The sequence below is a fragment of the Pleurodeles waltl genome, chromosome 2_1 (assembly GCF_031143425.1).
Source record: "Pleurodeles waltl isolate 20211129_DDA chromosome 2_1, aPleWal1.hap1.20221129, whole genome shotgun sequence".
Lineage (NCBI taxonomy): Eukaryota > Metazoa > Chordata > Amphibia > Caudata > Salamandridae > Pleurodeles > Pleurodeles waltl.
The window spans coordinates 776,898,061-776,911,175 of record NC_090438.1 but is presented as its reverse complement, the minus strand read 5'-3'; the positions used below and the strand labels follow the sequence as shown (position 1 = coordinate 776,911,175).

Sequence of the window (13,115 nt, the reverse complement as noted above, 5' to 3'; positions counted from 1 at the left end):
AAATGTAAGACCGATTGGTGACATGGTGCACAGAAGAATGATGGGTTTAACCCAGTTTACTAATTAGACAACAAAATTAATGGACTGAAATCCTTAACTGGCAACCTGTGAGATGAGCAATGCGTTGGTTTAATTTACAACGCGCTGAACATGAATATTGTAATGTACCTTTAAAAGTGTTACTCTAACACTATATCAGTGACAGTGCACGGCCGCAAGAGAGGTGTGTCGATGGTACAGAACAAATGAATACCCCTTTTCATAAAATACTAAATATGTCACATGCCTTCGATAGCCGCCGTCTAATACCCTGCCTGTCGACCTGTGCCCATGTCGGGATTCGGGTGTCGTTCACCGACCAGGCTGAGCTACAGAAACGTGGCCGACTTCAAGGCAACAGCCAGAGAAGATTGGCCGTTCAACTGCCAGCAATCCGTCAGTCTAGAATTGACCAGATCGTTATTTGGCCAGCTGTCGCAGGAAAACCGTGCCTGGTATCCGACAGTCACTCAAATTCACTATTCGAAATCAAACCCTGAACTACTCCTTCCCCTAAAATCATACATAAAAGTAGCAGGAGGCTGCGCGCCCGAGACAAATTGTCACCACTTGTCTCAGGTCTAAATGCCAAACTCTACCCTTAAAGCACTCCCCCAGCAGGACCTGCCTCCACAACCTGGCCAAGATCTGTCAAACGCTGATGGGCGGTGTCGGCTCAGTATTTACCAACATCATAGAGGCACGCTCTGACTCCACGGCCAATGAGCACTTCGGAATATCTGCAGAACGCTAACAACGGCCCGAAGGGGGTGGGAATGCTCCAATTCGAAGACAGTTTACGTATTACGCTCCCTCCCCGTCACAACTGCCAGAGAATGTTCAATTCTAGGGATTGGCTCGTTTGTGACCCGACCCGGAAGTACTAGGATTATTGGACTAGTGTGCTTAAAAACACCAACAACGGACAAAGAACATTGGAGTGAATTTACCGAGGGTCCGTGTAAGTAACGGACAGGTGAGGGTCCGTGTATGTAACGGACAGGTGATCACCTTAATTTGGACAGTCTAAATACTGTGGTGGTAAAGGGGCACAGAGAGCAGGTGAAAGAATAAAGGGAATCGGTCTCGGGAAACAGATGGTGATTGGTTGGGAACAACATACACAAAGGATCGAATTACCGAGATACATGACAGAAAGGATGGTAACAGATGAGTAAATCACTTGCTCTTCTTTAAAAACACTGTAGTGGAGCAAGCGCGCTTTGATAAAAGTCTACAGTGTTGGCGTTTATATAAGGATAATGTTGGTGTGTGTTATTTTGAATCAAAAATTCACTACGTCGTTTCTTAATCTGCCAAACCTGAGTCTTTCTGAGAATAAAATGGTGGTTAAACTGAAACTCAGTCAAAATGCATTGGCCTTGAGAGAACATTTAGTAACAAAGTGTTATTGTGTTTAGTGAAACGCGAGAATTGGGCACTGGACAGTTATTTGTCAGCTGCGGGCATTTAAAAATGTGAGTGTCTAGCATTTGTTTACAGTGTGAGGAGCAGGAGGTGATGGGCAGGCATACGCCTGTTAGAGTAAGAAAAGGGAAGTGTGTGATGCTGGCTGCGTTGGGCAGTGTAAGGTACTTACCCCTATATCCAGGGTGAAAAGCTAGCACCGCGACGAGTTAGCACTGGAAGGCAATGTGCGAAGCTACATTTCTAGTCAGTGTGATGATCTGGTCTTATTTGCAGTATGAGAAGCAAGCATTAGTGATAGCGAAAATAGCTGGTACTAGTCGTGTGGTAGTGTGTGAGGATAAGGCACGGTTGGCGCTGATTTGCTGTGTCTGAAGCTGGCAGAACGAATGGGAGGTATTGTTAAGCAGTGTGACTAGCTTACGGGTAGGCAAAATAAGCAGCAGGCACTGAGGTGCTGTGTGGGCCTGGAAGGACATGGCGCTGGTAGGCATTATGATGATCAGCATGGGCTGGTATGGTGAGTTTGCGACATTTGCTGACATTCAGAGGAGCAAGACTAATTAACAGTGTCGGGAGCGTACATAAATAGGGAGTCAGTGAAAAGCTCATATGGATGGGTGACACAAGCGGACAGAGTAGGGAATTGGCTCTGGTTTGCTGTGTGAGAATCAGTTCTATAAATTGGCCAGTACTAGGTATCCACATTTCTCATTTTCCTCCGTTTTAGTACGTGCACTTTTCTTTGTACAAGAGGAGTACCAGTACCCATGAAGTTGGGACAGGATCAGGTACAGGGATAGTGGAAGGGGAATTGCAGTAATGGAGCTGGCAGAGCAAAGTTTGTGTGTGCCTATCTCTGACAGCTAAATTCCAGGGGGTTAGATCCCAGCTGAGACAGCCAAATTATTCAGCAGAGACTTATTTTCCTAGTAACAGCGTGGGTCTCTGATTAGGGCATTGTAGGTTGTGAATCACTGTGATTAAAAGCACAGGACCAATCAAAGTCTACAGCTAATCACACTATATGTATGATGTAGGGTGTACTGTCTTCGATGTCATTCGATACGCAGCTGTTGCCTGGGACATAGAGGCAAGAACTGTTGACAATAAATATAGTTTTAATCATTAACGGCCAGAAGGTCAGTCAGCCCCGCTGAACTGAAGCTGATCTCAAAGTACTGCTCGCAGGCAGCTACTTATGTACTCAAAAGCTATGAAGACGTCATGCACATATCTTAAAAAAATCAATAAACAAGTCACAGAATAATACAGGTTAATAATATATTACCTTGTACACATCACACCATGTCCATCCTTGAACTCATACCTTTCTCCACGGGGTTCCCCTTATCTTGATCCTGACAAACTTTGAATCATTTGCCCTCCCTCTCCGTGTGTGTAAGTGTTTATTGCTCTGTACCCATTATTGCTTATCAGACTTTCTATACTGCTGACTAAAACTACCTGTGGCCACTTATTTTATGAACAGGGTCTCTTCCAACAATGGGAATGGAGTACGTGCTTGTGTGCTGTGATCGTATATTCTTCAGGGCTTGTTAATCATGTTTTCCTGTTTAAACTTGCTGATCTTGTGTTCTGCTTTCCTGTAAACTCTCACATACTTTGTGTCCTTGTAAAATTTAGGATTGTATTGATCTTTAATTGCATATACTTCGACAACACTTTCTGCTGATGTCTGTGGTGGTGAGATTTCCTTGTGTTTTATATTTTCCTTAACATTCCCTACTCTCCTTAATATTTGAACTATTTCCTCTGACCTAGAATCTACGCTGGTATATGTTGCCGATGGCATCTGTTACCTATGCTGGCGATTTCGCTGTGAACATCCCTCCTACCATGGCGCTTACTCCTTTGCAGCATGCTATCACTAATTGAAAAACACAATACATCAAAAGCAATACCACAATACTTGGCCAGTCAAACCAATCCTTAAACTATTCATCTGGGGCACCCCCTCCATCCACCATTTTCTTTAGCAAGTTATGCAGAGTTTGTATGACCTTCGTCAATGTTTCATTGCCTGCATCCTATCAGGGCGCACTCCCCCTCCATTGCCGTCATCAAGTCTAATACATACCTGTGCTACATTAGCATTACTGTCCTGGCACTCTGCTCCTCCTTGGTGTCATTGAACCCATCGTCTGTGGCATTGATCGCCTTCATCAGTTCCCACCTAGTTATTTGCCACCACCACACAGTTGCTTTTGCCTGAACGAATGGTATGACACTTCCGAAGAACAGCTGGGCATCACTGAACAGCCAGTGCTCTCGGAGGACATCTTCCTAGGTTATAGTACCATAATATTCTGCAGCCCTTTTCTTCCGCTGACGGTGGAGCAGGGTAGTTGGGCTGCTAATGGGATAGTCATGTAACTTGGAAAAAGTCCACTCCTGGAATCACCAGGGAGGGGTCATGCAAGGTTATCAAAGAGTAGAGCCACTCCAATCTGGAGGAAATTGTGTGTAGCCACTCTCCGTACTGCCAGTAGTAGTCCATGAGGCTGGAGTGCCCCCTCTGCAAGTCACACTATTTATTGTGGTATTGCAGTTGTTGTTTTTCACTATATTAATGGTGCCATTCCCTCTGAAACACAAAGAAGCAGATATTAATCTCTTGACTGACCGGGGGGCTTCCTGCACCATCCACCCAAGAATATCATGCAATGTTGTTGTTCCATGTACGTGCACAGTTTTTTTTATTGCATTCTGACTAATTTTAGTGCCATTCCAAAGGGATATGGTTGTACAGGTAAACTCGATCTCGGGATGCCACTGATCATGGGCATAAAATGGTCCAATGATTATGAGTCCTGGCCGGCGTGCACAGTCCGAGGGTAAGGGTTTTACTAAATATTTGCTGCACCCGGTGGGCGGGTGCACCACACGTTAAAAGCCTAAGTCTAGAACTGCTGCTATTCATTCTTTGGCCTTGTGATGACATATTTTCCTCATTTGTTTATTTTGTCCTCAATGCCCTGTCTATCTGTCAGGATATGTAATGTTTCTAGTAGGACGTCATACTTTGTGGTGTTAACCCTAAAATGTGCTACCAGGACATGCGCCGGCTGCATTCGGGCCTTAATCCTACAAAGGTATAAGTGTAATAAGCATAAGGCTGTTTCCCATAATACTTTTCTAGTTGACTGTAATCTTTTTGACCCTGTGGCGTAGGGTATCAATGACCATACAAAGCATGATTCATTGTTGCTTTCTAGTCCTATTTCTGACATGTGTTGATACCGCATATTGTCTTATAAGCTAGCATGAATACTATGAGATACATTGCTATGTGTAGCTATTTCTCTCCGCAGGTGCATGACATTTTGACAAAATCATAGGTATGAGTCATTGTAAAAGCGCAAGCTAAGCAGCAGCATAAAAAGACATAAAAGGGAAATAAAAATACATAACTATCCATTTGCGGGGCTGAGAAAGTGTCCAGGCCTCGTTAAATCATAATAATGTTACTAGATGTGCAGGTTGAGTAACTTGAATAATCTATTCGACCATAACCATAATGTACTTGACCCTTAAATGGGTCTCAATTGTGTAACCGTAGACAAATATTGTACTTTACAGAGTCACCTATTTCTTCATTCTCATTTATGAGTGTACCTTCAAATATGTGAGCTCAGCATTTCTGCTGTACAAAAAAACTTCTTTGTGTGATTAAATGGACTAAACATTTGCTCCATGTATAAAAAGAATCCAGCCCACATATAAGTGACACATGATCCATTACTTGCCTCTTAATTTACTAATCACATTTCTACCAGGGCAGGAGTGTTTTCTAGGTTTATGTTTAAAAACTAATTTTTAATAACTATGGGCCATATGTACAAACACTTTTTCCCATAGACACAGAATGGGGAAAAATCTTTGCTACATCTGGCCCTATGTATCTAAAGCAGTGGTTCCCAACCTTTTGGCTTCTGTGGACCCCCACTATTTCATTATTGGATCCCAGGGACCCCCACTGAATCATTATTGGAATTCGGGGACCCCCCACTCAGTCATTACTGAAAGCTGGGGACCTATTCTGATAATATTATTTAATTTTCTAAGCAGTCGCGGACCCCCTGAGGAGGCTTCGCGGACCCCCAGTGGTCCCCGGACTACAGGTTGGGAACCACTGATCTAAAGCATGATGTGGTCGCTCACTGTCATTTACAGAGAGAAAGTTTCCATGAAATGCCCAAAAACCTTCTTATTGACTTGCAGCTTTACTAACTATATAATGTATCAATAAACCTGTGACTATCTGGTGTTAGAAAACATTTATCCTTTGCACATCACCAAGTTAAGTGTTGTGATTTGTTTTCATCCTATTACATTTTGTTTATATCACACAGAAGTACAAACAATAGGCTTTCTCAACTACTGAAATATATTTTGAAATGTTTGTACAGTTGACCTAGCTATTTAAATGTTGTGTGTTAGGAAACAAAACTGACAAAATCCTGGAACTCTGCAGTCAGAAGGAAAATTAATTGTCAGACAAACTGACTTTTGACCTCTGTCTCTAAACACAGACCAAATGTGACAAGAATAAAATTTAAAGGCCTCCTTCACTTTCGGAACACCTGTTCATTGTCAACTCCCCAGATGGGTCGAGTAGGTCCTAAAAATAGCTCTACCTGATAAAATATGACTCCCCATAGCGAGTAGAATTTTTGAGACCTGGTGTCGCACATGTGCGTTGCAGGGAGGGTTTTTTACAATTGATGACCATTCCCCACCTATTTTCCTTTTCTGTTTGTGGAGGTGTCTGATGCAAGGCAGGGTCCAGTCGAATATCCGATAGATGGATCCATGGCTTCCCGCCGTTCACTTTTAGCACTGTGGGGTTACTCATTGTTATTGAGAAAGGGCCATCAAATTTCATGTCTGTCCATTTCCAGACAAAGTTTTTGATGTACACCTGATCTCCTATTTGCACGGCTGGGAGGTCAACCTCTGCATTGGCGCACTTCTCCTTTCGTTTGACTGCCTGTTTGGAAAAGAACTCTGCAGCCTTTCTTAGTTCAGAAAAATGTGACCCATTGTCTTTCACTTAACAGTTTGCACACTTTGCTGTCAGTATGGATTCCAAAATAAATCCAATTGAACTTGCTGCCACAGGTTCTTATTTCGTTCAAGTCACATTTGCCTTTTAGAAAGGCCCTAAAGACCTGGTTATTTACCTTATAGGCAGACCCATTAGTATTTTGTAAGTGTTTAATCTGCCATTGGCCTTTAAAGGACTTCCGTGGCAATAGCGCCTTAATGCCTTCTGTCATTTGTCACGCTTTATAAATCCTGGTCAAATAGAATGTTTTCCCCTCACTAGAATGATTTACTTCCAGGTCAGTTATCTCATCACATAATATATATCATTCATAGCACTTATTTAATAATAGCCAGTACCTTGGTCACTGTGACTTGCTTATGGGAAAACCCTATGAAAGTCACATTACCTTGTCAAATAGAATGTATCTCAATATGTGTTATTGTTACACCGAGGATAACCTTTACCCAGAGGTTCCTAATTATGCAAATAAGGTCCTGGGTAAACAAATCCAAATTAGTCACGTATTTCTTTGAAATAGAGTGGTCTCTCAAATGTGTAATTAACTATGAAGTGGGGACACTCTGCCCACAAGACAAAAGTTGAATGGATGGGATAACACAGTATTCTCTTCCCCAAGAATCTTCCACGTGCCATAACAACATCATTCACTTAGAATAGGGTCCACAAAAGGTAATATTATACACAGTGTAATAGTCATTTTGTGTATTGTTGACTCCAGCTGATTGACCTATCATAACTGTTAGTGCTTCTAGGGTTCTTTACACAGGTTATATTAGGACTGTTATTGCCAAAGAAAATTCCCATTGTCAAATGTAGTGCACACAAAACAATAACAACATAAGAGAGGGAATTCATAAACCCTTTTGGTAGTACACCACTTTGCACTGTGAAAAGGTATTTCTGTTCCTATAATAATAATATTAGCAACATTGTGCTGTTGACTCTTGTGACTGAGACATTATGTCTACTTAAATCTAATGCCTTCCTCCTTCTGGAAATGGTAAAATGAGTTCACAACTTATGTTCACACCCTGGGTCCTTTAGTTACCAATGCAGAAAGGTTAAATTTAATTTTTTGAGAGTTCACAGCAAAAACATTTTACATTTCTACACAATTAAGAAACATACTTTTGTCATTTTCAAGGAATTGTGACCTGACAAAATAAAAGCCAACCAGACTGGCCGTTCTAAATTTCTGTCTCGTAAATACCCAATTGTTCAGGAAAATAAATCTGCATGGCCTACAAATTCACACAAGTAAATAAAGTAAATAACTACAAAAGTCATGCATTATGTGATTGGCAGATAGGGCAAAATATTTCTCAAACACAACTCAGTTATATCGGCTCTATAAAACAGACATGTCAGTTGTGTTCCCTTTCCAAGTTGTAATGTATTCTGGTGGGAACAACATGATATTTAATTTAGTATTGCAGACCTGCAAATAATATGCCAGTCACTAAAGCTTACCCTGTTGATGAATTGAGAAGTATGGTCTCCGTGCACACTATTTAAACCAATTCAGTGTTTTACATGCACAAACTTGATTGCATTCATCCATAGCATCACTCTTTTCTAGCATCATCAAATGGTGTGTCCTGCATATCTACCCTTCCCTTTGTCTGTATCTCCATTTTGCGGATGCAGTCATAATTATCAATGGGTTAGTGTGCACTTTCAACATGAGGTTGTTCAAGGTAGTTCAAAATATTGCATCTACATAAAATGTGACAGCAAAATATACACTTTTTTTTTTGCAACCACATCCTGCTGCTGGATGAATACCACAAGAGCACTCCATTCGACCTCGTGAACAAAAAGATGAAGTGTCTTTAGAGTACTCTTGCAGATAAATACTGTTGTTGAACTTCAAAGCAAGAGATTCGCAGAGAACTTATCAGATGGCAAGGAAGCTGCGTTCATGGTCCACCGTTAGGTGTGTCCTTTTATGTAAGGGCCAATAATGGCTTTGCCAATAGTGGAAATTTGAACTCCAGTGGCGACAGTAGCCAGCATTCCCAAAAATGTGTGCACCAGTTTTTGTCTGTTTTAGAGATGGTACAAGTGAAATTTATTTTATGCTCTGTTTCAAGTTGTCCCTGCCCTTTCAACAAAAGGTGTCCCAACTAGAAACCTTCTTGTTGAACAAATTGTATCTTATCAGAAGACTCCTTGTGTCCCCTGACAGCCTAAGAAATTCCACAAATTTGCAGTATCTGTTTTGCACTGTTCTTTAACAGTGCTAGCCAAAACGCAAATCATTTTGTACTGCATAAATGCTGTACCGTGTTGACATGTAAGAGTATCAAAACCATTTCTTCAAATACCAAAATGTCAATATACCCCTAAGGAGCCTGCTTGAAACAATAATACTTGCGTAACTGATCTCAACTTTAGTCAAATTCAGTCCTTTTATCTGGTGTATCAGGCGAATGTGTCTGTCTGCATCTTCTGCATTTTGATTGGTTTTTTTTCTCTCTGTCACCCTGTAAACTGTTCTTGTTGTTGCAGCAACTGCACCACTTTAAATCACGAATGAGGTATTGCAGTTGAACAATGTAATGCTGCCTGTTATGTAAATTCACCTCTACCTGTGTCTCCTAACAGGGACACTGTTGCTTTTGTATCTTGTCCCCTTTGTACAAAATATCTCGCTTCTGTCAAGTCCTGTTCTCAACAGGTTGTATCATGTACCTTTCCTATCCTTTCCCTTTCATGTTTCATTACTTTCCCAAAAGTATCTCTTGGAACCGTCCAATGGCTCCCTCTTACCTAATCTTTCCATGCATGAAATACCTCCCGCTGTAATAACTTTAACCTCTTTCCTTACTTGTCACATTGTCTTTTAAATAGTCTATTCTACTTTCCTCAAATGACTCCCATTTTGGCCATTATCTGTGTGGGTCTTTGCATGTGATATAAACCCAATTGTCTAAAAACATAGTCATGTGTTAACCCTTCTTTTTGCCCATATACCACGCTGGTGTTTCAGGCTCTGGCAGTAGTAGCGTCTAGTCACATTTTTTACTTCTGTTACAACACTTAAACATATAACAAAATAGTGTACGAAAACAACCCATTGCAATGTAACAATTGTTTTATACTGCAGTTTCAAGTTTAACTAGATATAGTTTACAACCTGTACCTGCTTCCGGGGTGTTGTACTCTCTTCATCCTTTTATAGCTGGGGACCTTAATATGGAGTATTAATTCAAAGTTTTGCAATCTCTCTTCTGGGGCAAATTTGCTGGTAATGAGACAAATATCCGATGTAGGGAACTCAGTAACTCAGTCTCCCTTATGGTTATGATGTACTGTGCTATTTGTGTGTCCTCCCTATGCTTGGAGGGATCCATTCTTAAACTAATGCGCTTTTCAAGTTTTGCAACCAAGGGTCTGACAGTGCTCAGGGTAAAGTCAATTGACACTAATCATCTGATTGTCCCCTTACCAAAACATCAGACTATCACTGATGCTTCAGCCTTGGTCAGTCATCTCTTGAAGATGCCTTCCAGATATCTTAAATCTGGATACTTGAGAGTTGGGTGTCTCACCTTGATCAGAGTAAAGCTGGCTGGCACTGCTTATGTGTCTGTCTCCTCGCCAAAATGTCAGACTTAACACCGGTTGCCTGGTCCCCAATTCACTAATTCTACTCTATACTTTTGGATCTAACTAGGGTGTCTTACAAACCAGCCACTCCCTCCCGGTCCACAAACTTAGTGTCGGCCACTGTGCGCCAGTTTCTCAGTCTTAGTCACTTTCCAGGGGAATTACCCCTTCCATGCGAATACCCCTTGGTAATATATTATCAACCTATAATCTGGCTGGAACCAGGATTACCGTTATCTGGCTGGAATCAGGATTAACACATGTCATTTCCTGCATACATTATAGTATTTTGTCATTGCCAAAGAATCATGCAATTTCAAATTTTAAGGTACAGAGTCCGAGTTGTCCTCACCTGTATGACTGCAACCTTGGAACCGACCTGCCCATGTGACTAGGCAGATGTTTAGTTAAACAGGGTGTCTGCTTACCTTATGTTCGGCTCTGCTCAGTAACCTATTCAGTCAGGGCAGGCAGTTCTCCATCGACCTCAGTCATTGAAGATGAACTGGACTCCTGGCTGGCTCGCCAAATGTTGACTGGGAAATAAAGAAAGACAAGATCTATTGGCAATACAACATATGTTTAACCTTTAACTGCCGGGAGGTCAGTCAGCCCTGCAGAACTGAAGCTGATCTTAAAGTACTGCTCGCAGACAGCTCCTTTTGTACTCAAAAGCTCTGATAGCTTCATGCACATTACCTTAAAAAACCATAAACAAGACACAGAATAATACAAGGTATTGATATATTCCCACATATGCATCACACCACCTGCATCCTTGAACTTGTGTCCTTCACCTCTCAGTTCCCCTTATCTTAATCCTGGCAGAACTTAGAAACATTAGCCCTCTCTTCACGGATGTGTGTTTATTGCTCTGTTCCCATGATTGCTTATCAGACTTTCTATGCTGCTGACTAAAACTACTTTTGACCTCATATTTTCTGAACCGCATCTTTTCTATCAATGGGAATGGAGTATGTGCTTGTGCGCTGTGATCGTAAATTCGGCAAGGCTTTGTTAATCATGATTTTGTGTTTAACAAAGCTTGCTGACCTTGTGTTCTGCTTTCCTGTGAACTCTCAACTACTTTGTGTCCTTGTGAAATTTAGGCTCATATTGCTCTTTACTTACATAAAGTTCTACAATGATTTCTGCTGTTGTCTTTGGTGGTGGGATTTCCATGCATTTTATATCTTCCTTAACACAGTCTATTCTCATTCTTTGTTAGTTTATAGAGAGCATGTGTCCTCATTAATATTATGTGTATGTGTGAGTGCCAGTGCTGTGTGTGAGAATGCTTGTCTGTCTAGTTTCCACCCCTTATAAAATGATGTTAAGATCCTAGTTGTGCAGCCCTATGTCAGAATATAGAAGCACACCATTCTAGGGAACACAAACCCATTAGGGTTCTGCTGGTAGCGTATGGCCATCATTTTCAGGATCTTGCTATTGAGAGCCATTGTGTTGAGGAACAAAATAGAAAGACCAGGTGTCCTGATCTTGAATACACTGAGGAGGGAAATGTAGATAGCCAAGTAATTCGAAGAGGATTAGGGGACGAAGCAGAAGAGACAGTCCACTCCCAAGTCCAAGGCACTTTCTGACACTTGGCTTAACATCTGGACCACCACACCAGCAAGGTGTGAGACCAGAACTCATGCACCATCCTGCATGTCTCACTTCTGACCCTGCTACTGTCTGTCTTTATCTTTATTGTTTATAGCGTTTTGCCTTACATTATAAAACACCAAAAATACATTTCTAATATACAGTTAAAAATTACACGTTACAGGGCTAAAAAAATCATTAAAATGTTACTAGACCTGCAGGTCGAGCAACATAAATAATCTACTCGATCTAACTTTAATGTACTTGACCCGTAAACGGGTCTCAAATTGTGTGATCCTAGGCAAATAGTTTACAGAGTCGCCTTTTTCTTAATCCTCACATATGATTGCACCTTCAAATATGTGAGCTCAGCATTTCTGCAGTACAAAAAAAACCCTCTTTTGTTTGATTAAGTAGACTAAAGGCTGCTGCATGCATCACAAGAATCTAGCCCACATACCCACCATAACCTAGGACTTGTTTTAATTTACTAACAACGTTACCATCAGGGCAGAAGTGTTTCTCAGTTTGTCTAAACACTCAATTTTAATAAATATATTACTAAACCATGATGTGGTAACATATTGTCATCTACACACAGTAACATTCAAAGAGTTGTCCAAAAACCTGCAGCTTTACTGACAAAACTATATTGTGTATTAACAATCTGTTAAAATTGGGTTTCAGAAAACATATCCTTTGCACATCAACATATAAAGTATTCGGATTTGTTTTCATCCTATTAAAATATTTCTTCATGACACAGAAATATAAAAAAGGGATTTCACAACTACTGAAATATATTTTGAAATGTTTGCACAGTTGACTTAGTCATTTAAATGTGTGTTAGGAAAAACCTGACACCCTATATCCTTTTATTTTAAATTCTAAGCAGCAGGTCACACAGTTCGCCTTACAAAGTCCTGGAACTCTGCAGTCAGAAGGAAAATTATTTGTAAGGAAAAAATGACTTTTGACCTCTGTCTGTGAACACAGAGCAAATGTGACATAAGAACAGTATTTAAAGGCATCTTTTATTGCCTCTCCACTTTTCAACTGAACAGGACACCTGTTCAGTGTCAACTCGCCAGAAGGGACGAGTAAATAGCTCGACCTGATCAAATAAGACTCACCAATGCGAGTGGTCCAGTTGATTTTTCGAGCCCTGGTGTTAAATACTAGTCTATCCTGTAAAGAGACTTGTGTAAATCACTTGAATGAATGATAGGATTCATGCAAAAATAAAAACCCTAAAGTTTCTCGCTTGTCTGTAATAATTTCCGTTGGAACATAATGACTCAGCTTGTGAAAAAACACGTTCACTTCTGATTAT

General features: G+C 40.9%; 1 protein-coding gene across 4 annotated transcripts in view; it reads left to right on the top strand.

Annotated features, from left to right (window-relative positions):
* Positions 1-909: 909 nt before the first annotated feature.
* KDM1B (lysine demethylase 1B) overlaps positions 910-13,115 on the top strand; it is a 639,352-nt gene continuing 627,146 nt past the window's right edge. The window contains exon 1 of one of the 4 annotated variants that reach the window (XM_069218247.1): positions 910-1,015. The gene's annotated coding sequence lies outside the window, so the exon portion shown is untranslated. Of the gene's footprint in view, positions 1,043-13,115 lie in introns of all 4 variants that reach the window. The other 3 variants (XM_069218264.1, XM_069218273.1, XM_069218255.1) reach the window with 3 other exon arrangements.